This window comes from Triturus cristatus, chromosome 3_2, assembly GCF_964204655.1.
Source record: "Triturus cristatus chromosome 3_2, aTriCri1.1, whole genome shotgun sequence".
NCBI classification, from domain to species: Eukaryota; Metazoa; Chordata; class Amphibia; order Caudata; family Salamandridae; genus Triturus; species Triturus cristatus.
Genome location: NC_140584.1, coordinates 176739528 through 176767335, shown reverse-complemented (window position 1 = coordinate 176767335; position 27808 = coordinate 176739528). Strand labels below are relative to the sequence as shown.

General features: G+C 44.7%; 1 protein-coding gene across 1 annotated transcript in view; it reads right to left on the bottom strand.

Moving 5' to 3' along the window:
* The window catches only part of DPP10 (dipeptidyl peptidase like 10), a 1675128-nt gene that overhangs the window by 400421 nt on the left and 1246899 nt on the right, over positions 1-27808 (bottom strand). The gene's annotated exons all lie outside the window — the stretch shown is intronic.

The following is a 27808-nucleotide window of genomic DNA, read 5'->3' as shown; positions in this document are numbered from 1 at the left end:
CCCCAGAACCAGTTCAGGCTGGTTCCCCCAAGGCCTGTGCCAGGGCATACAAAGAAGAAATGCTGTATAAATATTGGGGCTGTGACCTCATGAAGGGTACCAGTTTTGGGAGGCCGAAGGACTGCTGAGCAAGGCGTAACCACCGTGGGACCCAGCTGCAGCTTCCTGGGGGGCCGTATGTGCTGGCCTGCCTGTGCCCAGCTCTGCCCCTCTGTATTTTGGGCTTAGCGCCCCATGAGCGCTTTATTTCTGCTCTAGGACAAGAGGAGAGTGCTGGGGCTTCGCAGCGCTGAGCTGCCCATCATGGAAGAGGGAATCCATGGCATAGGGATTCCCCTGCACTACTTCTGAGGCTGGAGTCCACCCCGCATTGTTGCCTCATTTAGCGGGTGCCCACCCCGCATTTATGCTTTTTTTTTTAGCAGGTGCCTACCCCGCATTTATGCTTTTTAGCGGGTGCCCACCCTGCATTTATGCTTTAGAGGAGAGGAGCTGCCACTGAGCCCGGCGACCCGGAAACCAGGCTAGTTGCCTGACAGTGGGCAGGGCTAAGCAGACAGCCGGCCAATTACAGCAAGGGCCTAAGTGGAAATGTGGCCTGAGAGAGAGGCGGGAGCCTACACCACCTCTGAGAGCCCTGCGTGTGCTTTAGGAGGAAGAGAAGCCAGGCGGGAGCCTATCCCGCGCTGGCAAACGCACCAAGATGAAGGAGACTTCGCCTCATGGGTGGGGGTCTGTGAGGTGAGCGGTGACCCAGAGGCAGAGACCGGAGGAGGCCGAGCAGCAGTCTTCCTCCCAACCGACGGCAGAAACAAGGAGGAGTATTCCGGGCTCCTGCAGCAGACCAGAGAAGTCCCCGAAGAGGCCTGGTGAGTGGGGCTCAGTTTGGTTGGTGCCACTACTGATTTCCTTTGGGGTGGAGTTCAGGGCCCAGCGTAGCAGCCCCAGTGCGAAGGGGCTTAGAAGGCACTGTGGGTCCCAGGGCTTTGCCTTCACAGCTGCCCCGCCGGACAGTGGGCAGCTGCAACGTTAGGGGCAATTGTTTCTAAGAGTCACGGAGTGGGGCTCAGACAGCACAATTAGTGCCAGGGCCAAGTTTTGCACTCAGCTGCACCGCAGGAGAGTGGGCAGCTGCCACACGGGGCATTGTCATTTCTTGAGGAGCAAGGAGGGGGTGAGATGCCTCCCGTGCCACAATGCCCAAGGCACGTTTAGTGCCAGTGCCTTGATTGTTTGTCACAGCTGCACTGCAAGAGAGAGTTTAGGCAGCTGCAACGTTGGGGGGCATTTTTGTTTTCATCAGGAAGGAGTGAGACACACTCCTCTGCCCCAGCGCATTGCGCACTTTGCTTGCTGCATTGGCAGCAAGAGGGCTAATTGGATAGCCCTGGAGTAAGCCCTGACATTTGGGACCGAGGGCATTTGAGCCCATAGAGAAGGCCTATTGGCCTAGGGGTCAGTTGTAAGTTGGTAGGGCGCAAAGCCCTAATGTGATTTATGTGATACCTATGACAAATGTGATTTATGCACCATGATTAATGCCTAATGAGATTGCATAATGTTTTTATGCTGATGAGGCCTATTGCGTAATGTGTTTATGCTAATGAGGTTGGGGGCCTAATGTGTTTATGCCTAATGTAATGCTATGATATTTTAGGATGGTGTATAATGCTAATGTGATAATGCTGAGGTCATTATGGTACCAGTAGTTACTGTTTGTGTTTTATATTCACTACCTGCATTCTGATGGTTCCGACCATGGCCCTATTGGCCTGGTCCTGTATATAATACCCTGTGAATATTGCCTAGTGCCAGTTGGCACAGTTTACATTGTGTGGTTAGGATCTAATGTGTTTATGATAATACCAAGGCTATTTTTTATATACCCTTGTGTGGACTTTCTTTTGTAGTGTGCCTAGTGTGTTGCTGCTGTGTGTGTGTTGCGCAAATGCTTCACACATTGCCTCTGGGAAAAGCCTGAGTGCTCTTACCAAGCTACCAAGGGGTGAGCAGGGGTTATCTCCAGCGTGTTACTCCCTTGCCCTGACTAGAGTGGTGGTTTCTGCCTGGATTAGGCCCTAGCCAACCAGAAGTCCCATTTCTAACAGCCCCAGATTGACATTTATATTTTGCAATGAGGAACACAGAGGTCCTATCACAGGACAACTACTTTTGGAGGTTGTTAGTTTTGATCAACAATGTGGGAAAGTGGATTATTTGTTGGGGAGGATGGTAGTCTACAACCAGTAATAATGTCACTATTCTTGATCGGTTCAGTAAAGATTTCAATCATTTAAATGTGAGCTTAACCCTGGTACCTATGCACAGAGCAGACAGGCTTAACTTAAGAAAATGTGTAAAGCATTTATAAATATCAAAACTAATACCGGCCCCCGGATATGCCTTCATAATATAATTGTTGTCCAGAGATTTTTATTTTTGATTTGTGTTTTGGAATAATGTTTAGCACTCCTGTTTTAGATACATTTCATAGATCACTTTATTTATTTGTTTCGGCAATCGCTCGAGGTATATTTCCAGAATGTTGAACATTTGAGAAGAAAATATCGACAGGGACACCGTTTTGTAGCACAGGTTTTGCAAGTACATGTACTTGTAAGTTCTTTAGGTATAGGTTTTAGAATTTTTTTAGGTTTTAGCACGCTAGGCTTTAGAAGTTTTTTAGGTTTTAGCACGCTATCAATATCTTCTCGACCAAATTCACATGGATATATCTCTAAATATGCATGATCCAAAACATTTGCACATCCTCTGATCAAGTAGAACACTCTTTTAATGTGTCCACTCTTAGAATATGACGTCGGTGGGAGGTCACTTAGTGGGACTACTCTCTTGAACTCACTGTACTAAAGATTTCCAAATTTGTGATAGTCAGAATTCATTTTCCACACATGCACAAGGTATTTTCTACGTCTTTAAAGTCACATTCTTCTTCTGTCTCAGCAAATCCTTTTAGAAACTCCACAGGTTCAGCAGAAAAAGCTCCAAACTTTGTTCAAATTTTGTTCATTGTGTCATCACCTGTAAGAATATGTGCCCTGAGAAGAACACTGCGATACTAAAGGGGATGATGGACAGAGCGCTTCAGCACATCAAACACTCACCCCCAGTCAACTGATCTGGGTTTAATCCATCATCATTCTCTAGATCACTCCACCACCCCAGTTCAGACATGGCCATATGCAAATCAGTCTGACCCTGTGCCTCATGGGAACAGTCCAGCCCGAACTGCCAAGTCATATTTTCCCTGGAATGGAAACAAGCATCCTGGGACCGGTTTCGGGTTCATAACCCTCATCAGCCAGGATATCTTGAATCCAATGGCAAAGTGAGCAAGGGACCCACGTCTGGGCATACCCTGCCAACTTAGGGCGAACAAAGCGATACCAAAGGGGAGGATGGACAGAGCGGTTGAGCAAATCAAACACTCACTCCCAGTCAACTGATCTGGGTTTAATCCATCATCATTCTTTAGCTCACTCCATCACCCCAGATCAGACATGGCCATATGCAAATCAGTCTCACCCTGTGCCTCATGGGAAAAGTCCAGCCCGAAATGCCAAGCCATGTCTTCTCTGGCCTGGAAACAAGCATCCTGGGACTGGTTTCGGGGTCATAACCCTCATCCGCCAGGCTATCTTGAATCCAGTGGCAAAGTGAGCAAGGGACCTACGTCTGGGCATACCCTGCCAACTTAGGGCTAACAAAGCGATTCCAAAGGGGATGATGGACGGAGCGCTTGAGCAAATCAAACACTCACCGCCAGTCAACTGATCTGGGTTTAATCCATCATCATTCTTTACCTCACTCCACCACTACAGTTCAGACATGACCATATGCAAATCAGTCTGACCCTGTGCCTCATGGGAACAGTCCAGCCCGAACTGCCAAGCCATGTCTTCCCTGGAACGGAAACAAGCATCCTGGGACCGGTTTCGGGTTCATAACCCTCATCAGCCAGGCTATCTTGAATCCAGTGGCAAAGTGAGCAAGGGACCCACATCTGGGTATACCCTGCCAACTTAGGGCAAACAAGGCACAGGGTCAAGACTGATTTGCATATGGCTAGGTTCAAAGTGGAATGGCGAGCAAAAAAACGAAGGATTTAGGCCCAGATCTCTGTACTGGGGTGAATGTATGACATTCTTCTGCATTCTGTCCACCAACTGTTGTTTTTGCATTTGTCACCCCGAGTGGGATGGGTATGCTCAGACGTGAGTCCCGTGCTCTCCATGCCACTGGAATCAAGCTATCCTGGTGGAAGAGGGGTGAAACCCTGATGCCGGTCCTAGGATGCTTGGTTCCAGTCCAGGGAGGACCTGGCTTGGCAGTCCGGGGTGGACTGTTCCCATGAGGGACAGGGTCAAGACTGATTTGCATCTGGCTGGGTTCAAATTGGAATGGCATGGTGAGCAAAAAAACCATGGATTTAGGCCCAGATCGCTGTACTGGGGTGAATATATGCCATTGTTCTGCATTCTGTCTATCAACTGTTGTTTTTGCATTTGTCACCCTGAGTGGGACGGGTATGCTCAGACGTGAGTCCCATGCTCTCCATGCCGCTGGAATCAAGCTATCCTGGCTGAAGAGGGGTGAAACCCCAAAACCGGTGCCAGGATGCTTGGTTCCAGTCCAGGGAGTACCTGGCTTGGCAGTTCGGGCTGGACTGTTGCCATGAGGCACAGGGTCAAGACTGATTTGCATATGTCTGAGTTCAAATTGGAATGGCATGGTGAGCAAAAAAACGATGGATTTATGCCCAGATCTCTGTACTGGGATGAATGTATAACATTGTTCTGCATTCTGGCCATCAACTGTTGTTTTTGCATTTGTTACCCCGTGTGGGACGGGTATGCTCAGACTTGAGTCCCGTGCTCTCCATGCCACTGGAATCAAGCTATCCTGGCTGAAGCGAGGTGAAACCCCGAAACCGGTCCTAGGATGCTTGGTTCCAGTCCAGGGAGGACCTGGCTTGGCAGTTCGGGCTGGACTGTTCCCATGAGCCACAGGGTCAAGACTGATTTGCATATGGCTGGGTTCAAATTGGATTGGCATGGTGAGCAAAAAAACGATGGATTTATGCCCAGATCTCTGTACTGGGGTGAATGTATGACATTGTTCTGCATTCTGTCTATCAACTGTTGTTTTTGCATTTGTCACCCCGAGTGGGACGGGTACGCAAAGACGTGAGTCCCGTGCTCTCCAAGCCACTGGAATCAAGCTATCCAGCCTGAAGAGGGGTGAAACCCCGAAACCGGTCCCGGGATGCTTGGTTCCAGTCCAGGGAGGACCGGACTTGGCAGTTCGGGCTGGACTGTTCCTATGAGGCACAGGGTCAAGACTGATTTGCAAATGGCTGGGTTCAAATTGAAATGGCATGGTGAGCAAAAAAACGATGGATTTAGGCCGAGATCTTGGTACTGGGGTGAATGTATGACATTGTTCTGCATTCTGTCCATCAACTGTTGTTTTTGCATTTGTCACCCCGAGTGGGACGGGTTCGCTCAGACGTGAGTCCCGTGCTCTCCAAGCCACTGGAATCAAGCTATCCAGGCTGAAGAGGGGTGAAACCCCGAAACCGGTCCCAGGATGCTTGGTTCCAGTCCAGGTAGGACCGGACTTGGCAGTTCGGGCTGGACTGTTCCCATGAGGCACAGGGTCAAGACTGATTTGCATATGGCTGGGTTCAAATTGGAATGGCATGGTGAGCAAAAAAACAATGGCTTTAGGCCCAGAACTCTGTACTGGGGTGAATGTATGACATTGTTCTGCATTCTGTCCATCAACTGTTGTTTTTGCATTTGTCACCCTGAGTGGGACGGGTATGCTCAGACGTGAGTCCCATGCTCTCCATGCCGCTGGAATCAAGCTATCCTGGCTGAAGAGGGGTGAAACCCCAAAACCGGTCCCAGGATGCTTGGTTCCAGTCCAGGGAGTACCTGGCTTGGCAGTTCGGGCTGGACTGTTGCCATGAGGCACAGGGTCAAGACTGATTTGCATATGTCTGAGTTCAAATTGGAATGGCATGGTGAGCAAAAAAACGATGGATTTATGCCCAGATCTCTGCACTGGGATGAATGTATAACATTGTTCGGCATTCTGTCCATCAACTGTTGTTTTTGCATTTGTCACCCCGTGTGGGACGGGTATGCTCAGACGTGAGTCCCGTGCTCTCCATGCCACTGGAATCAAGCTATCCTGGCTGAAGCGAGGTGAAACCCCGAAACCGGTCCTAGGATGCTTGGTTCCAGTCCAGGGAGGACCTGGCTTGGCAGTTCGGGCTGGACTGTTCCCATGAGCCACAGGGTCAAGACTGATTTGCATATGGCTGGGTTCAAATTGGATTGGCATGTTGAGCAAAAAAACGATGGATTTATGCCCAGATCTCTGTACTGGGGTGAATGTATGACATTGTTCTGCATTCTGTCCATCAACTGTTATTTTTGCATCTGATAAGAACACTGGGCATCTCTGGGTCAAGTTTATTTTACAAAACATATAGCAGGATTAATTGTCTTTTCTCACCTGTTCCATAACATATTCATAACTCTGACAATCCTTGGTTAATGAACATTGCAACAAATCTAAATAGCACAATAATATCTGTGTCAATTGACAATACAGTGACTTAATTGGAACCATTTCAAATAGCACACTCAACATGTGGCATGACGCGAAGTTCAGCTTCCTGAAATGTTGGTGTTAAGTTCTTAAACAATATGGTCCGTACCTTTTGACTATGCCTGTGCACACACCAGCACCTCATTGATGTTCATTCCACTTGCAATAATTAGAAATTCAGTGTTCATTGAAGCATCAGCAATCTTTTGGTGAGTTAACATCTCCAAGTTCATCTTGTTCGCTGTTAATGTCCAGAATTTATCAGGTTGCACAGGTATAGTTGTCAAATTTTTGATTCTGGCAAGGTCAGTTGTGCAACTTGTAGACATTCATGTGATTATCTCACAGTCTTTGACAAATAGCTCAAGATAACGGTCAAAGACAATTTGTAGTGTAAACTGACTTTGATATCTGTAGAACAGTCTGAGCGACTTTGCTGAAGTATTGCATGGATGGAATCTTGACCATTCAGGATTGTGACATATAGTCCACAACAACAGCAGTTTTCAATGAGAACACCTTTTTGAATTTAAATTCTTCAGGGGAAAGTTTTTTTTTCAAACCTCTTGTACGAATGTGTGGTTCACTGGTTTGGTTGCAGCATCTCCATCAAGTAATGCATTTATTGGAAGAAGACCATGCGGCAGAATGGTTTATTTCCAGAATGTTGAACATTTGAGAAGAAAATATCGACAGGGACACCGTTTTGTAGCACAGGTTTTGCAAGTACATGTACTTGTAAGTTCTTTAGGTATAGGTTTTAGAATTTTTTTAGGTTTTAGCACGCTAGGCTTTAGAAGTTTTTTAGGTTTTAGCACGCTATCAATATCTTCTCGACCAAATTCACATGGATATATCTCTAAATATGCATGATCCAAAACATTTGCACATCCTCTGATCAAGTAGAACACTCTTTTAATGTGTCCACTCTTAGAATATGACGTCGGTGGGAGGTCACTTAGTGGGACTACTCTCTTGAACTCACTGTACTAAAGATTTCCAAATTTGTGATAGTCAGAATTCATTTTCCACACATGCACAAGGTATTTTCTACGTCTTTAAAGTCACATTCTTCTTCTGTCTCAGCAAATCCTTTTAGAAACTCCACAGGTTCAGCAGAAAAAGCTCCAAACTTTGTTCAAATTTTGTTCATTGTGTCATCACCTGTAAGAATATGTGCCCTGAGAAGAACACTGCGATACTAAAGGGGATGATGGACAGAGCGCTTCAGCACATCAAACACTCACCCCCAGTCAACTGATCTGGGTTTAATCCATCATCATTCTCTAGATCACTCCACCACCCCAGTTCAGACATGGCCATATGCAAATCAGTCTGACCCTGTGCCTCATGGGAACAGTCCAGCCCGAACTGCCAAGTCATATTTTCCCTGGAATGGAAACAAGCATCCTGGGACCGGTTTCGGGTTCATAACCCTCATCAGCCAGGATATCTTGAATCCAATGGCAAAGTGAGCAAGGGACCCACGTCTGGGCATACCCTGCCAACTTAGGGCGAACAAAGCGATACCAAAGGGGAGGATGGACAGAGCGGTTGAGCAAATCAAACACTCACTCCCAGTCAACTGATCTGGGTTTAATCCATCATCATTCTTTAGCTCACTCCATCACCCCAGATCAGACATGGCCATATGCAAATCAGTCTCACCCTGTGCCTCATGGGAACAGTCCAGCCCGAAATGCCAAGCCATGTCTTCTCTGGCCTGGAAACAAGCATCCTGGGACTGGTTTCGGGGTCATAACCCTCATCCGCCAGGCTATCTTGAATCCAGTGGCAAAGTGAGCAAGGGACCTACGTCTGGGCATACCCTGCCAACTTAGGGCTAACAAAGCGATTCCAAAGGGGATGATGGACGGAGCGCTTGAGCAAATCAAACACTCACCGCCAGTCAACTGATCTGGGTTTAATCCATCATCATTCTTTACCTCACTCCACCACTACAGTTCAGACATGACCATATGCAAATCAGTCTGACCCTGTGCCTCATGGGAACAGTCCAGCCCGAACTGCCAAGCCATGTCTTCCCTGGAACGGAAACAAGCATCCTGGGACCGGTTTCGGGTTCATAACCCTCATCAGCCAGGCTATCTTGAATCCAGTGGCAAAGTGAGCAAGGGACCCACATCTGGGTATACCCTGCCAACTTAGGGCAAACAAGGCACAGGGTCAAGACTGATTTGCATATGGCTAGGTTCAAAGTGGAATGGCGAGCAAAAAAACGAAGGATTTAGGCCCAGATCTCTGTACTGGGGTGAATGTATGACATTCTTCTGCATTCTGTCCACCAACTGTTGTTTTTGCATTTGTCACCCCGAGTGGGATGGGTATGCTCAGACGTGAGTCCCGTGCTCTCCATGCCACTGGAATCAAGCTATCCTGGTGGAAGAGGGGTGAAACCCTGATGCCGGTCCTAGGATGCTTGGTTCCAGTCCAGGGAGGACCTGGCTTGGCAGTCCGGGGTGGACTGTTCCCATGAGGGACAGGGTCAAGACTGATTTGCATCTGGCTGGGTTCAAATTGGAATGGCATGGTGAGCAAAAAAACCATGGATTTAGGCCCAGATCGCTGTACTGGGGTGAATATATGCCATTGTTCTGCATTCTGTCTATCAACTGTTGTTTTTGCATTTGTCACCCTGAGTGGGACGGGTATGCTCAGACGTGAGTCCCATGCTCTCCATGCCGCTGGAATCAAGCTATCCTGGCTGAAGAGGGGTGAAACCCCAAAACCGGTGCCAGGATGCTTGGTTCCAGTCCAGGGAGTACCTGGCTTGGCAGTTCGGGCTGGACTGTTGCCATGAGGCACAGGGTCAAGACTGATTTGCATATGTCTGAGTTCAAATTGGAATGGCATGGTGAGCAAAAAAACGATGGATTTATGCCCAGATCTCTGTACTGGGATGAATGTATAACATTGTTCTGCATTCTGGCCATCAACTGTTGTTTTTGCATTTGTCACCCCGTGTGGGACGGGTATGCTCAGACTTGAGTCCCGTGCTCTCCATGCCACTGGAATCAAGCTATCCTGGCTGAAGCGAGGTGAAACCCCGAAACCGGTCCTAGGATGCTTGGTTCCAGTCCAGGGAGGACCTGGCTTGGCAGTTCGGGCTGGACTGTTCCCATGAGCCACAGGGTCAAGACTGATTTGCATATGGCTGGGTTCAAATTGGATTGGCATGGTGAGCAAAAAAACGATGGATTTATGCCCAGATCTCTGTACTGGGGTGAATGTATGACATTGTTCTGCATTCTGTCTATCAACTGTTGTTTTTGCATTTGTCACCCCGAGTGGGACGGGTACGCAAAGACGTGAGTCCCGTGCTCTCCAAGCCACTGGAATCAAGCTATCCAGCCTGAAGAGGGGTGAAACCCCGAAACCGGTCCCGGGATGCTTGGTTCCAGTCCAGGGAGGACCGGACTTGGCAGTTCGGGCTGGACTGTTCCCATGAGGCACAGGGTCAAGACTGATTTGCAAATGGCTGGGTTCAAATTGAAATGGCATGGTGAGCAAAAAAACGATGGATTTAGGCCGAGATCTTGGTACTGGGGTGAATGTATGACATTGTTCTGCATTCTGTCCATCAACTGTTGTTTTTGCATTTGTCACCCCGAGTGGGACGGGTTCGCTCAGACGTGAGTCCCGTGCTCTCCAAGCCACTGGAATCAAGCTATCCAGGCTGAAGAGGGGTGAAACCCCGAAACCGGTCCCAGGATGCTTGGTTCCAGTCCAGGTAGGACCGGACTTGGCAGTTCGGGCTGGACTGTTCCCATGAGGCACAGGGTCAAGACTGATTTGCATATGGCTGGGTTCAAATTGGAATGGCATGGTGAGCAAAAAAACAATGGCTTTAGGCCCAGAACTCTGTACTGGGGTGAATGTATGACATTGTTCTGCATTCTGTCCATCAACTGTTGTTTTTGCATTTGTCACCCTGAGTGGGACGGGTATGCTCAGACGTGAGTCCCATGCTCTCCATGCCGCTGGAATCAAGCTATCCTGGCTGAAGAGGGGTGAAACCCCAAAACCGGTCCCAGGATGCTTGGTTCCAGTCCAGGGAGTACCTGGCTTGGCAGTTCGGGCTGGACTGTTGCCATGAGGCACAGGGTCAAGACTGATTTGCATATGTCTGAGTTCAAATTGGAATGGCATGGTGAGCAAAAAAACGATGGATTTATGCCCAGATCTCTGCACTGGGATGAATGTATAACATTGTTCTGCATTCTGTCCATCAACTGTTGTTTTTGCATTTGTCACCCCGTGTGGGACGGGTATGCTCAGACGTGAGTCCCGTGCTCTCCATGCCACTGGAATCAAGCTATCCTGGCTGAAGCGAGGTGAAACCCCGAAACCGGTCCTAGGATGCTTGGTTCCAGTCCAGGGAGGACCTGGCTTGGCAGTTCGGGCTGGACTGTTCCCATGAGCCACAGGGTCAAGACTGATTTGCATATGGCTGGGTTCAAATTGGATTGGCATGTTGAGCAAAAAAACGATGGATTTATGCCCAGATCTCTGTACTGGGGTGAATGTATGACATTGTTCTGCATTCTGTCCATCAACTGTTATTTTTGCATCTGATAAGAACACTGGGCATCTCTGGGTCAAGTTTATTTTACAAAACATATAGCAGGATTAATTGTCTTTTCTCACCTGTTCCATAACATATTCATAACTCTGACAATCCTTGGTTAATGAACATTGCAACAAATCTAAATAGCACAATAATATCTGTGTCAATTGACAATACAGTGACTTAATTGGAACCATTTCAAATAGCACACTCAACATGTGGCATGACGCGAAGTTCAGCTTCCTGAAATGTTGGTGTTAAGTTCTTAAACAATATGGTCCGTACCTTTTGACTATGCCTGTGCACACACCAGCACCTCATTGATGTTCATTCCACTTGCAATAATTAGAAATTCAGTGTTCATTGAAGCATCAGCAATCTTTTGGTGAGTTAACATCTCCAAGTTCATCTTGTTCGCTGTTAATGTCCAGAATTTATCAGGTTGCACAGGTATAGTTGTCAAATTTTTGATTCTGGCAAGGTCAGTTGTGCAACTTGTAGACATTCATGTGATTATCTCACAGTCTTTGACAAATAGCTCAAGATAACGGTCAAAGACAATTTGTAGTGTAAACTGACTTTGATATCTGTAGAACAGTCTGAGCGACTTTGCTGAAGTATTGCATGGATGGAATCTTGACCATTCAGGATTGTGACATATAGTCCACAACAACAGCAGTTTTCAATGAGAACACCTTTTTGAATTTAAATTCTTCAGGGGAAAGTTTTTTTTTCAAACCTCTTGTACGAATGTGTGGTTCACTGGTTTGGTTGCAGCATCTCCATCAAGTAATGCATTTATTGGAAGAAGACCATGCGGCAGAATGTGCTTGATAAATTCACCCCTTTCTCTTGCAACATCCATCTCTCAATGTGCTTGCGAAAGCTGTTTTTTTCATAACCTGTTTTGTAGTGGCTGGTTGGATGAAACTCTTACTATGGCAATTAAACCATGCAAATTAAGCTTTAGCAATTATGTCAAACAGCTTTTTCTGTTTCAATACAAATCTCTCCTGCTTCAGTATTGTGTATATTTTTGACCCATGTTCCAGGACATCTAGTAGACGAGTCTTCATATCTATATCCACATATTATTTGGTCACAAAGTTGTGTAGTCTCACAGGCTCATTCATTTCAAAGGGGTTTCCTTGATGCTGCATGAGATGAAGAAGGCTGTCAACTTGTTTATTAAATTGTTCCCCTCTCTTTTCCACAGGTTTGTGGTGAGGAACAGTTTCACAATGGTCCACTAATTTAGAACTTGTCATCTCTCTGAAAACAGTGCAATAGAAACAACATCATGGTAAACTAGCTGCCATTGAGCAACATGTTCACTTTTACGTGTCTGACAAAAAATTTCTTTGGAGATTTTTTGTGATCTATGGATTGGCTGTTACAGTTTCATATGTGGAGCCACAGCATTGAACCTTCCCTCTCTGCCTTTCACCACTGACTGTCTATGAATGGATATTCTGTAGAGGTATGGTTTTTCCAGCTCTAGGTACTTCACTCTTTCCAAGTACCAGGACCCATATGTCAGGTAGTTCATGCAACCAAATTAGTGAAACACAGTAATCAGTGACTTCCATGTACCAAGTTTTCCACTAGAGTCACACTCTTTGACAAACTCTGCAAACTTGGTTTTCAGGTTTTCTGATTTTGAACAGAGTGTATTGAACATTGCCTTGCTTTGCATTATGTCTTTTGAATGAAGTGCACCCTGTGCCTTGTTCACTTCTAAGCTACGTTATGCAAAACCTAATTTGTCATTCTTGTTCCAGAAAGTAATCCTAAGCAATGTTTCTTTAGCCTCATATATGATGAGCATATCTTGCAAAGAACAAACATAATAAATTCCCCTCAATATTGACTCAACAGTTTTGCTTACAAAGATTTCAGCCCCAATAAGTGCATTGTGCATGCCACATCCACTGAGATAACGGCCTCCTCACCGCAACACAACTTTTGTCATGTGGAAAACCCACCCTTCTTTAGTGAGACTGTGATCTGGTAGATCGGAGCATGAATTCTACCCCACGGAGGGACCGTCTTACCTTCACCCTTCAGTCTGCACCGAATAAGCAATATGACAAATTCAGTTAAATCAGCTTTGATGACCACAGCATCAGGTAGAGGAAGTTCCTTATCCTCTGACACTTTGAAACTTTCTGGTAGACTGGAACGTGTTGATGGCTTGTAGTGATGTTGCACCCGTTTGCAAGGCAGTTGGGTTTCAAGTTTGCAGCTTTGTTTGTTTATGCCTACAGCTGACACAGCTTGTTTTCTAGCATCTACTTCATTGGTACAGTCTTGGAAAAGCATCATGGCAGTATCATGTGTGCTGGATGTCCCAGACGAAGAAGAGCTGTCTTCAAATTCAAAATTATCAAGAGCAGCAATTGTAAATCCTTTCCTGGTAAAGTGACTTAGAAGGTGTGTACTGTCAGAGTCACAAGATTTTACAGAATGAGCTGCTAACAAGTTCCTGCTCTGTATTATGTCATTATAAATTGTTTGATTCACCAAACCTATTGATTGAAGTGATTAGCTCTCTACGTTTTCACTTGTCAAAGATTGTACGGGCAGTTATCATGTGTAGAGGAGTTTTCTTTCTGCCGTGATGTAATTCATGAAACATGATTTGAAAAAAAAAGTACATTTGCACAGCATAAGCCTGTCGGTTCATGGGATTGCCTTACACTGCTTAGCTTATTCCTTCAAAGTCATCATCAATGTTGTCGGCTTCTGTTCCAAACTCAATATCTTTTTTTTGTGACAGTTTTGCTTTGGTGATAATAAACAATGTTGTAAAAAAGGTTAAGGCAACATCAGGCATTCTTGTTTACTCCCATGATTTGCAGAGCTCTAGGACATTACATTTGTCATTAAGTTCAAAATCTAAATCTTTCAGGAAGTTTCTTTAAATGGTTCCTGATGGTTTTACTACATCCTGTGATCTCATTTTGGCAGAAAGAACTTCAGGAGTCATATCAGGTGAGAACATCATGCGTGGCTCATTCTTTTCGTTAGACTGACAAAAATGAATTTTGTCATTCTACATTTTCATCAGAAAAACCCTAATTTCATTAACCCCTTCAGCGCAGCGCGGATTACCACGCTGTGCTGAAGGGTTCGTGCGCGGGCGGGGCCGTGACGGAGCGGTTCCGTCATCCACACAGCGCGACCGACGCGCACGACGGAACCGCTTCGTCACGCGCATGGACGGGGTTAATATGGATCAATACAGTTTTATTAATGTTGAGCATTATTTCTCAGATCACACTGAGTGTAAACTAGGGGTGGGCGGAATTTGCAAAAGTGCCTTTCGCAAAATTCTGCGAAACGGCAAAAAATCTCCGCGAACACGTGGAATTTCGCATGTTCGCGGAGATTTCGGGGGTGGAGCTTCTTTGCGAGTTCACATGCCTCTTCTAGCAATCCCCGTGTAGCTCCTGTGACCAGGAGGCTCCTTTCCCCTCATCTGCTGCTCTGATCGATCTCTGACCCTAGCAAGACTCTTGATAGGGTCAGACACCGATCAGAGCAGCAGATGAGGGGAAAGCTGCATAAGGGCCAGAAGAGTTGTTTCCAGTGAGTGACCATGGCAACTTTGCACCTCGCCAAAAGGCGCCGAGGTCCCTTGAGGGAGCTGTCCATCATTGTCGGGGAAAAGGCGGGAAGACATTGCATACCGTTAGTGTGTGAGGGGCGGGTCAGACGGGCGGGGCATCTATGCGAGTTCACATGCCTATTATTTAGGGTCAGAGACGGGTCAGAGCAGCAGATGAGGAGAAAGCAGCATCCTGGTCACAGGAACTACACGGGGACTGCGCTTGAGAAACTCATGGATGCAAAGACCTCCATCAAGGATTACAGCTAATTGTAGACAGTAGATATGGGGAGAAAGCACACCTGCCTAGCCTCGACCGTGCTCACTAACTTTTTGGGCTGATTATACGTTACTGAATTTGACCTTCAACTTGGGCACCTGCTTTATTTATGTCTGTAAGTGCTTCCTGTTGAGGCTTAATTTGTGTGACAGGAGCACCGTGCCAGAAAGAATCCTGCCCTGCATATTTATCCACAAAGATGCCGCAGTTTTGTGCAATACAATTCCGTTCTGCTGCGGATCGTTGAAGTTTTGACATTTTCGCGTTCCGCGTGGAACGCGAAAATGCCAAAATCTCGCAAGTTCTGCGAATTTGCCGCCCACCCCTAGTTTAAACTCACAGTCAGCACTCAAGAGTGGCTTTAAATCTTCATTTGCTTTTTCAAAGGGTGCAAACTTAACTGAAGGCTGGTGGTTATGTTGCTGCTAGGAGCTCATTGTACATTTATATATTTTTGAATGTATGCATTCATGCAGTTCGTTGGGCATACAAATCTGCTGCAACTATATTCACCTTGCTGTTTAGATCAGCTAACCAGCATGTTGGCCCTTTGAGACTCGCATACCCTGTACTTCGCTCTTTTGTCAAACCCTTTGGCCCTTGTCCTGTCTAAAACACATATAAGTACTCAGATTTTGTAGTAAGCAAGGGAGATAAATATTCTCTGCTACCACCTGTTTCGCTCATGTTTACAAATTTGAGTCAGTGGAAAACCTGAAACAAAAACAATTTTGAAATAAATTACCAATATGATGGCTAAAACACATCATTATAGAGTCGCAATTTTGGAAAATGGCATAAGGTTTGCTCTAAAGAGTTGTTTTGTTTCTCGATCAGACTGTCTGACCCCCAAAACCTATGTTTTGACACCAAAAGGAATAATATAGGTCTCATGGTTTGTGGAATATTGCATCATCACTTCAACACATACACAATTTAAAAGAATGTTGGCCCAGGTTATCAATGTCTATCAAAGCTAAATTAGGTCTCTAATGATACAAAAACAGAAATGAAAAATGAAAATCACTGGATAACAATTTTTTTATGGAGGTATATCAAGCGGCCACGAGTGAACAGTTAAACTGTCCCAAACACAATACAATAAAAAACCAACTGCAATTTATAATATTAGAAAATAATTTAATGAAGAAAATGACAAAGCTTAACTAAGCAGAACTTTAAATTCAAACTTAGCATCAAAAACGTATTGTTTCATCATCTTGAACATTCTATTCATGATGGATTGAGGAAATCCCTCTTTGTGAATAAATCTCACAATTGAACAAACATACTGTAAGCTACATCTGGATTTATTGACCTGTGGAACACTTTGAAGTTACAATAATCACTGACATGGCAAAATTCAGGGGATGATGCACTCATCTCTTTTACAGAATTCTTCATATTGAGGCTTAGTAAGGTCCAAACTTCGAGAGCGACCCACCCCGCATCTAAAGGGGGAACTCTGGACCTTGTACCACTTCTACTCATAGCATCATAACAGTTAACTGCCAACTGAGGTTATCTGGTTCCTTTTGAAAGAAAACAAACCAAAGATTGTGGGAGGCTGCTTGAAATACATCTAACCACTGACAATCACTCAGGGTAGCACTCCAACCCATTGTTCTTTTTCTCACCATGTCACCACAGTTTGGACCAAGCCATATGCAAATCAGTCTTGACCCTGTTCCTCATGGTAACAGTCCAGCCCGAACTGCCAAGCCAGGTTCTCCATGAACCAGAACACATGCAACCTAGGACTGGTTTTGCAATAATGATGGGGTCTTCAGCTTAGAACAGCTTGGTTCTAGTGACACAGTGAGCATGGGACCCAATCATTTGGACTTTGTAACTTTTTTGAAGCTCAGATTCCTCAAGAGAGTCAATGCTGCAAGTTGTAGCTGAACAGAGCTCCATGAGGTTGGATACCCTCTCTGTGACACCTCGATAAAATGGGATTGCTGCTGCTGGAAACCTCAGAGCAGGAGCAACCTGAATCTTTGGCCAGGCTACAATGTGCATTTGTCAGACTGATTTGACGTGTTTGTTTAGTCCTTCTGAGGTTTCGGAGCCAAAAATGTCTACATTCAGGGTTTTTAGGATGTTATAAGGACCACACATTGACACAGCAAAGGTCCCTAAGACCTCAGGAACAGCACTTGGGGTTCAAGACTCACTCCAGCAGAAGCCACCAGCAGGGTCCAGGGCAGGTGCAGCTGGAACTCGTCAGGCAGAGAAAAGGGCTCCTCATAGGTTTCAACAGCAGGTGCAGTTCATCTTCTTCCACAGGTCCAATAGTGTTCTGAGGCATGGGCACAAAAGGAGCCACATTTATGCTTTGCTTAGCCTGTGGAAGGGGATGACTCCTGACCCCTCCATAACCAATAAGTGAAAAGTTCCCAGGGGGTCACTCTTCTCATTTTTGGGGTGGTTCTTGTGTAACTTACTGCAAATAATCCCACAAAGCCACTCTGTCTCACAGCAAGATGGCGGGACCTTATTTTACCTGTGCAAAGCTCCTACGCCCACCCAAGAGGTGTTGTCAGAAAAATAAACACACGTTTCCCTTTGGTCACTTCAAACCTAGTTCTGGGGGCAGCTCCTTTCTCACTGTGATTGGCGCCTGTCTGACTAGATAAACAAAAGAGAGCCCTACCCAGGTGTTCACTGGCATTTGTCAGTAACAGGTAAGATATCTTTAAAGTTATTTAAGATTCTAGCCACATCCACGATTGTTATTGTAAGGGATTTGGTTATTAGTTGTGCAGGATGTGTGGCCTGTGCAGGAAATAAAGGCACAATTTTCCGCTTTCTGGGAACAAATCACCCCCTTGTACCATTTGACTCTCTCAGGATAGTGACCCAGAAATGGCCAAGGCATATTCAGGGGAGGTAGTGTGGGTTAGTAATCACCATTCCTTGCCATGCAATAAATAATTGTTGAATCAGTACATTTTCTTTAGAAAAGGAGATTTACATTTATTACACACACTCTAATGAATACTAGGCATTAATGTACTATAATATAGATCAGGCAGCTTGAAATATCCTATTGACACTCTGAAATCACGTTTGACCCCTAAAGCGTCATGACCATCCAATACCAGATAAAACATCACAATATAGGAAGTGTCACTTTACATAGAACAAGCCTATTGGCTTGGTCAAGGGGTCATCACAACAATATATAAGGCAAGTCTATTGGCTTTGTCAAGTGTGGGTAGGCGGACTCAGCGCATTTGTAAGCAGGGCACTTAATCTACTGTTTAGGGCTTCTACTTGTGATTAAAATTGCCTGCCAGATCCTAATATTTTTTTAATCATTTGGGCCTTTGGCAAGGTTCAAAACAATGCGATGCCACAAGAGTACAGTGGCCCCATACATCTGTGGACCACTATACCCTTCTGACATCACTGCATTGGGGAGAGCCACCTTACTTTTGGGCTTTATTTACTTTTATTTAGAAGGGGTGTCTAGTCCTACCCCATCACCTAAATCCTCTAATTTGTTGGGGGACCAAAGGGAGCCCACCCCCACCTGATCGGCAAAGCGCTCGCTGGTGTGGCTCCCAGAGTCACTGGCACAGGGAGTTCAGGAGAGGCCACTGCCATTGGGGGGTGCAATGGTGTTTAACCTTTTCCCACAGCGGAAGGCCTGGGGTTGGGATCACAGGTTACATCACTGCCAGGGACTTTTCCACCAAAACATCAGAGGAGAGCCCCCTTCTGTGTTGGCTCCATTGGTCTAAGTTTCCTCCTTTCTTCAGTGGGCCTGGGCTGTCTCAACCCAGGTACAGTGTGAGAGCTGATTTCCAAATGCAGATTTTCTTCCCCATCCCTTCCTCCTCAGGAGCTAAGTGAAGCGCTGTTAATTACTCCTGGCTTGGCAGTTCGGGCTGGACTGTTGCCATGAGGCACAGGGCCAAGACTCATTTGCCTATGGCTAGGTCCAAACTGGGGTGGAGTGGTGAGCAAAAGAACGATGGATTTAACCCAGATCTATTGACTGGGGTGAATGATTGATTTGCTCTGCATTCCAACCATCGTCTGTGTGTCTTTTGCTTTCTCGCCCTAAGTGCGCCGGGTTATGCCCAGACGTGGGTCCCGGGCTCACTGTGTTACTGGATTAAAGCTAGCCTGGATGATGAGGAGTGATGCCCAAAACCGGTCCCAGGATGTTTGTTTCTGGACAAGGGAGGACTTGGCTTTGCAGTTCAGGCTGGACTGTTCCCATGAGGCGCAGGGCCGAGACTGATTTGCCTATGGCTGGGTCCAAACTGTGGTGGCATGGTGAGCAAATGAACAATGGATTTAACCCAGATCTATTGACTGGGGGTGAATGTTTGATTTGCTCTGCATTCTGTTCACCATCTGTGTGTATTTTGTTTAATACTCCTTTTGCATGGGGAGGTCTTTGTTACCTCTCCTGGGGAGCAGAGTAATTAACTTGACCCAGCTGAATGACAAAAGGAACAGAATCTGATCCTGAGCTGAGACAGAGAAATATGAAAAATAAAATGCTTGTGTAGGACCTAGGGACCTGCATGTTCAAACTGGGAGCAGATGTTTCACCCCAGTTTGATGACTTATGGGACTTTGTATGCTGAATGGAATAGAAACTGTATATTTTTCCTCAATGTGTATAATACAGTAGCACTGCAGATAAAACAGTAAACCTTACAGATTCTCTGCTGCACCAGGCTACCAGTGAGCAGGCACCAGGCTGCATGCAATGGTAGTCTCACACATGTGCTCATGTGTAACCAGTTAGGTGTCCCTTAGCCTAGCTGTGTCACAGGGGCCTCATCTTAAAAGGCAAATACTGTTGGTAAGCACGAGAAGTCTACTTACCATGCACTTACAGTGGGTGAGACACAAGTTTGAAATCAGGTTATCAAAAAATGCAAAAAAACTAGGCCTACTAAATGTGATGAACGCAATTACAACAGTCATCCTGTCAAAGGAACTGAACACCTTCCCACACCCAAAAACATATTCTTTAACAAAGACTATAGGCCTGATCTGGAGCTTGGGGCCTGTACAAAATCATTTATTTCTGAAAGATAGATCATATGCAGAGCAGTCAGTGTATGCATTTCTTCTGCCTTACAATCCCTATGGTGGAAGAAATTCCGCAAATCGATTCTCTTCTAGAGTAAGCATTTTCTACCTGAAAGAGAAGTGAAATTGGGGTTTTATGGCACAGATTTTCAATGATTTGCCCATCATCTTTAGATAAAGATTGGATGATAAAAGAAAGAAAGCTTCAGATCATTTTTCTTCTTTCTAAAAGTAGCAACATTGACTCTGTTTCAGATGTCAGAAATGTCCCACTGAAGAGTGCATGCCCAAAGGACTGAAAGAAATAACAGGGTCATAGTGTCCTGAATTTGTTTAATAGAACACAATTGAAAGGTTCATCAACATTTCTACTGATGCCTTCTTTAGCAGATTCTGTGACTTTGTTTACAACACTAGTTTCTAGGTGAAAGGTTGAAACACAATGTTGTGTTGCATTTGCTTTCTGAGGAAACTTTTAATGTCATATGGATGTAACTGAAGTTGCTCTGCTGCGTTGAGTGAATGGGAGAGAGCAGATATGTGCCATATCTTAAAATAAATGGTGCCTTTCTGCTCACTACATGCACAGATGCACTTTTGGCTGCCTAGCCCCAACACAGGCACTCTTGGGCTATAGTGCAAGGTTGTTTGCGTTAAGGCTAGATTTGTTATGAGCAGCACAAAATCTTTCCTTTGCGGCTATTTCATCTTTGTGTGTGTGCAGCACATTTGCAAAGAGGAAATAACAAGGCCAAATAAAATTGATATTTCTCCTTGTTATGCCAGTCTCAGGTGGATCCAACATTTTGGTGCAAACCCAAGTATACAAGTCTTTGTAGATATGGGTTTGGGTCAAAATTAAGCATGGGTAGTAAACTTTGCTCCACCGGCAAAGTCCGCAGAGTTTTGCCACTCCGTGTTCCTTTTGGAGCATGGATTTTGGCAAAAAATCTCCACCAATTGCCAGCAGAGCAGAGTTTACCAGCGCGCCCGCTGCTCACCAGTAAAGTTTTTCTGTTTCTATTCCCGGATAGAATAATGAACTAGTGTAGTTCAGAAGTACATGTGTAGACTCATGTATTGAAAACTGAATGTCTAGAACACTAGATAGCCCTGTTAAGAGGGTCCCAATCATAGACGGATCAGCATGAAGGGCATATTAGGTGTTGCAACCTTTACCAATAATGAGAAACATTCACCTGTGCAATCTAGTGTTATGATAACAGTAACTGTCAGTAGCAGAGGACTTGTATTGGACGTGTGTTTTGTTTCTCTCCTCTCATCAGACCGGCGCCAAGTGAAGGGGGAGAGAGTCACCCTCTACTGTCCACTGCAGTCACTGGAGGGGAAGTGGTGTGAAGGGACCAGGGAGCTGGGCTACCTGCCTCAACCCCATTAAAGCAGCCCAGTGTCACCGATGATGACCAACACAGGCATTCCGAGAAGCAGTGTTGAGTTTCAAAGGATTCCGGCTTAAGGAGCTTCGAACTCAACAACCTGCACATTCACCAACTACCTCCCAGCATTCTGCTCAAGGTGCATACTATAAAATTAGTTTGTGAGGTATAGTCTGGAACATCTTTTCCACTGGTGTCCAGCAAATAGCAGCGGAGTGGGTTTAGTGGAAGTCAGATTACCCTAACATCGGTATGGGGTGGGGAGTGAGGCACATACTTGGAATGGGACCAGACATCATAAGAGAGTGGAGCACGTACTTGGAATGGGAAAAAACTGCGCAAGAGAGTGGGGCATGCCCTTGGATTGGGAATAGAGTCAAATAATACAAGAGTGTGGGGTGTGCAGTGCACTTGGAACAGGACTAAACATCACAAGAGCCCTCATTTTCTCTCCCATGTGTAAGGTCTCTCTCCACATGTCTCAGGCCTATATTTCTCTTGCCATTCTGTACTAAAGTGTCAAAGAAATATGTCAATAAAAAAATCTCCACTTTTCTGGAATGTGGCCAACTGTTTAACACAGCTAGTCTGGATTCCATCCTGCTCACAGCACTGAAAATGCCCTTGTATTACTCCTGGACTATCTTCAAATGTGGCAGAAAAAAGCCAATTTGTAGCCTTAGTACTGCTTGATCAATCTGCTGTTATTGACATGGTTAAGCATAACATTTTAATTTGTAGGTTATCTGATATTTGAATGAAAGGAACAAAGCTATACATTGCCTGGGTGTTAAAATAGGACTGAAACAGGAGAAGTTTACCTCATTTAAAATGGTGAGACATGTCTCGTGGGTGGGTACTAGCAGAACAACATTTAAAGGGGACTGTGTTGTTCTATCCTTGGGTTCCCCTCTCCTAGTCCATGAAATCCTAACTCGAATTGGTGCAAACAAACCTAAGGCTGAGGGTATCTATGTTCCTCCCTTGGGCTATTTTTACCGGCCCAAAATGTTTGATAAACACACCGCCTCACATACAATCACTCAACCTAATAGTAACCCAAGCTACAATTTAGAGGTAACAAATAGGTACGGGCCTTTACATTCTTTGGAGGAGGTGGACTGACTTTCGGCCACAAATGCTTATTACTATTCAGCAGTTGACTGGGACCCTAAAGCTTTAATGAGGCTAAGTCCCTTAGTATCCTCTGCGGAACTGTTTGTAGGTGCAAACGATGTTATATGTGGGGGTGTTACAGTAACCGCTTTGCTCCCTATAACTCATAATCATATTAATCATAATATTTTTACGGGTTTGCAAAGTATGGGTGATTTACCCTCAGAAGGGTCCCTAAAACTGTCTTAAACGATCCACTAAGTGGTGGAGATCTTAACGATGTAACATCCACTGTTGTCCTAGATAGTAGTTTGGTCACCGAATTGCAGATGGTGAGAAGTCAAAGACAGGGTGAAAGAGACCAGGAGTTAAAGTCCCTACCCGATTCTGCTCAAGGGACCGTTAGAGTAGTCTTTTGGAATATCTCTGGCCTACAGTCTAAGGTAGACAACCCAATATGGATAGATTTCATTTACAACTTTGACATCCTTTGTCTTCAGGAGACATGGTTGTTGGATGAACTACATATTGATGGTTTTAAGACATTTCACATACCAGCCCTGTGGTCAGTACAAGGGAGACACAAGGGGGGATTTGCGTTTACATTTCAAATATGATGAGGGTTCAGAAGATCAAAACGATGAAGTCCACCTCCTATTATCAAATCGTCAGTATTCACTTACTTTTGAAAGTTGAGGTAGTGGTTATTAATTTTTACAACAACATAGATAAGGGCAAATTTGCCAATGTATTAAAAAGCCTTATTGATGATCTAAGTAATTTGGTTGTATCTAAAGAAATGGACGTGATTATGATCTGGGGCGTGGATTTTAACACCAGTATCTGTCGTCAGTCTGAATGTGGGTTTGGGGACGTTGAAATAAAAAACAACGTCCATGTGGCTCACTTTGACCATTCAGACAGGGCCAAAAGATTCAACGAAGCCATGGCAACTTTTGACCTTGGTTTTGCTAAAACGATATGTTCTCCTCCAGTAGAGTTTGGTCCCACGTTCATTGGTCGGGATTTTAACTCTTCGATAGATTTTATTATCCTCCCAAACCGTTATGCTAACTGGTTTAATCAATTTCTTATCCATTCAAATGGTCTGAGCGACCACTCACAATTAAGTATTAATATCTTACTTCCCTTCAAGAGTACACCATCTATTGTGGAAAGCTTGGCTTGGACCCAAGATATTGTGCTGGCCTGTCAAAATGGCTTTTTCCTGAGCTGGGGCAGGAAAGATCCTGAGTTACTGAATACAAAGATTATATCAAAGGCTTTAACCCCTATTACTGAGTGCCTGCAAGAAGGGACATCCCATAGGGACATATTGAATGCGTTTTCCATAATTACGCTAGCAATACAAAATTTGCTGAGTTGTCCTCGTAAGGTGCCATCCAATAAAAAAAATGGATGGTTTAATAATATGTCTACCAAGACTTATTCCATGTTAAAGGCTGCACTCCACAGAACAGAGAGGGATTATGAGGAAATCAGAGGGTGCAGGAAGGCCTACAATCTTGCCAGGAACAAACGCAAGAAAGAAATTAAAGATCAAGCTTGGAATAACCTTTATGAGGCTTCTTTACGTAGGGAGTTTTCCTATTTCTGGCAGGCAGCAAATGCACCGTTTTTCTCTAAAAATGAGGAAGCAAGGGTTGAGGTAGCGATTGATGAGAAATCATGGGTCGACTTTTTTTTCCACGGTCTATGGAAATAAGGGTAATGAGGATTCTAACATAGCCCAGGAACTATATATCTGGTGACCATATTGTTTTCTCGCCGATTGATATTCATTTTACACATGGTGAAGTGCTGGCGGCCATAAATGAGAGTAAAAGAGCCCAGGCCCCAACGGGATTCCGATAGACTTGTACAAAAGCACGACAGAGCTTTGGTCTCCTTTGCTAACTCGAGTTCTAGAAGCATGTTGTGCTATGGGTTTTATTAAATCCTGTCCGGAGTCCGTAATAATACCCATTTTTAAAAAAGGGGACCCATTTCCATTTTAGACTCATTTATGAAAATTGCAGGAAGGGTCGTTTTGAATAAACTTCAACTGTGGGCCGAGGACAGCAATATTCTGAGCCAGGTCCAATACGGTTTCAGGGAGGGGATGGGTACAATCGAGCAGGTCTTCAAATTTTCCATGTTACAGGGGAAGTATACCCAAGCGAGGGCAGGGAAATTATTTGTGGTATTCATAGACCTTACCGCTGCTTTTGATTGCGTTGACCATAGTAGGTTATGGAAAATTCTAGAGGACCTAAAGATTGACCCCTCATTGGTGCAATTTGTGAGGCAATTATACGCGGGGGCCTCAGCCAAGGTGAGGTATGGACTAAAGGGTGAGTGCACTAAGTCATTCCGCGTGGAGAGGGGTGTTAGGCAAGGCTGGGTACTGGCCCCATTCCTTTTCTCATTATATACCAATGCTTTGGAAGAGGAATTGGTGGCCAGGGCGAGAGATTCACCGAAAATCAATAATAAGCAGATTGTCTCCCTTCTTTATGCGGATGACGCGGTGTTAATGGCCAGAACCCAGCTTGGTCTACAGAGGGCCTTACTACTTACATTGATTTTATGGATAACAGGGGATTGAAAATTAATGTAACAAAAACATGTGCGATGTCATGTGGGAAGGGGAAGAATATATGTAGAAGTTTAGCAGCTGGGAACAGCAAAATTGAATCAACCAAAACGTTCTCTTATCTTGGCATTTTATTGGAGGATACGGGTTCCTGGGGACCAGCGGTCAAGAGAAGGACACTCTTGTTTAAGAGGTCGACCGCGGCAGTGATGATTTTTTCAAAAAAAATGGGAAAAGGTCCCCCGGGAATACTACTTAAAATATATCAAGCGAAATGCACAAGTATTGCTACATATGGGGTGGGGGTCTGGGGATTTTATGATGTTTCTTCAATATAGGTGGTAGAAAATGCTTTTTTAAGGTTTATATTAGCTGTTCCTCAGAGCTCATCTGTTTTTAATTGCCACAGTGAATTGGGGATTCCCCACATCTCCGATGTGATCAAAATGCAACCAATTTTACTCTGGCACAGAGTCTGGACCTCTCCCAGCCTAGGGTTGTACCGTGAGATTATTAAGGATTCAATGGATTGGATCAGGTAAAAAAAATCCCCTGGCTAAATTACATAAGAAAATTGTCAAACGACATGAGCAGACCAGATTTTTATGTTAAACCAGATACCATGAGCACAATATCTAGAAAAGAGCTTAAAGCCCTATGTTTAAATCATTTTGAGACCCTCAGATTGGCAGTGGAAATAAATAAAAACTGTGATCCAGCATCAACTGAGCTTGGCCAGTAACTTTATTCAACCCTACCTAGTGTGGTGTATAGGCGAATACGATAGATATATACTGACTAGGTTTAGGTTTGATTGTTTTCATCGCCTGTTTTCATTTCCAGCTATGAATGACTGGTCCAGGAATCTTTGTCACTGTCTGTGCGATAATCTAGCTCCGCAAACAACAATGCATGTGATCCTTTTTTGTAAATGTTATGCTAAGGAACGTGCCAGATGGATTACGCCTTTTTTAAAGCAGGGAGCGTGGCGGCAATGTCGTCCGGGTTTCCTATTTTTACAATTATTGGATAACGTATATTGTATTGGGATCATGACTGCGCTTTTGAAAAGTATACTGAGGAAAAGGAGAAGTATAATTTCTTAGTTTTTAAATTGTAAAATCATGTATCACTGGGCTAGCTGTATCTGCAAATGTACCTTTTAATGCGTATCTTAAATGAATTGTTTTTTGTATTTTCTGCTTTTATGATTTTACCAAGTATTTAAAATCGAATAAAGCATTTTCTGAATCTGAATGAAAGGAACCCAAGTCAGGCATCTTCAAACTTTTACATCTGAGTGCAGATGAGTTCGTCAAGGGGTCTCTGAAGGCTTCTTCTTGAGTCAAACCCTGCTGAACATCTTTCTCAGACCTTTGGTACAGCTGATTAGATCACATAGAATAAAATAATATGCTGATGACACCCAGTTTAACGTTGCATTTGGAACTTTCCATCAATATATATGTTGGACATAACAGCTTTGCTTGGTCAAAATCCTCTTTAATTCAATGCAGATAAAACAGAAATCATGTGCTATTCCATGGGTAGGCTTCCTCTCCTCCTTGCCAATAACATCTCGACAACCACTTATTATTCTCCGCTAACTGTCTCTGCCTTTGTTCCAAACCGTGGGGTCCATATCAACGAGGACCTATCCCTTACCAGTCATGTCAACAAACTTTTCTGATTATGTTTCTCTCTATTGAAGGTATCACGAAAAATCCTCTCTTATCTTCCCAGTCTCACCCGTCTACAGGTTGTGCAATCACAATCCTAAATAGGTTACATTATTGCAAAGCCTTCATTTTAGGATCCCCAAAATAATGTTTGAATCGGCTCAATCAGATCTAAACAGTTGCAGCCAGATTATCACACTCTAATCCCCTCAATCCTCAGCCCCAGTAGCCTTGGATTTGCTCCATTGGCTGGCTTAAAAAAATTAGTGATCAGGTTGGGCCTCGCTATTTACAAGGCAAGTATGGCTGTTATTGCCCAGGCCAACCCTTGCAATTTACCAATGCTAATTTACTTAGCCTCCCAAAGTTCAAATGAGTGTTGATGGGTGGGAGAACATTTTACTTTCAGGCTGCTTGCCCCTGGAACACCCTCCCTCTGACTCTGAGCTACAGATATGGTGTCTTTCAAGAGTATACTAAAAACCTGGCTCTATAATCTGTATTACTACACACTTCTTGCAGGTTTACTGCTAGCACCAGGGCACCTGCCAGGTGACAATGAGCTCTACAAATTTAGTTAATAATAATCCTTCACTCTGAGGCTGTACTGTGACAGCGGAGAAGTATCCCACAGAGCCAGTGCACACCAGGGCCCACATTACGAAAACAGTACATTTTCCCTGTTTGCGTCATGGAGCACTTTTAGGGAGGTGTGCAAGGCGCAAACAGCGAACATGCACTCTCTTGTAATGAATGCGCTGTCCTCAGAGCAGCCACAAACTAGCACTGCCCTGGAGGCAGCACATTAGTTGAAATATGGAGCAGCTGTTTAAAAGCAA